Raw genomic sequence first — 415 nt, 5'->3', positions numbered from 1 at the left:
CCCTACAGCATACAGAGGTGGAACACAGTTCAAACCATTATTCAGAAGACTGTGTCCTTGCAACTGGGTGGGCATGGGACTCTCACACACCAAAGAGTGTGTCAATGCTGGCAGCAATGCCTTTCTCGGCAGTGGGGGGGGCCCGCATTGTGTAGTGCTGCCTCAGGTAGCTCTTCATGTTGCAGTAAAGGTTGTGGGAGAGCCCAGGCTTGCCCCCAACACCATCCTAGCTCAATATCCAAAACCAGAAGTGTACGTGTGTCCAGGGAACCAGGAATATAAGCAGCAGCAGAGCACAATGGCCCAGATACCCCTTGGCCTGCATAAACATCTCATGCACTGCACAGAGCACATACAGCAGGGGCATGCTCAGGGCACAGTGGTCATGTGTGAGGGGTGGCCCCAGGGTATCTTG

Source organism: Alligator sinensis, unplaced genomic scaffold (assembly GCF_000455745.1).
Source record: "Alligator sinensis unplaced genomic scaffold, ASM45574v1 scaffold1_1, whole genome shotgun sequence".
Lineage (NCBI taxonomy): Eukaryota > Metazoa > Chordata > Crocodylia > Alligatoridae > Alligator > Alligator sinensis.
Note: the sequence above shows the minus strand (reverse complement) of the source record.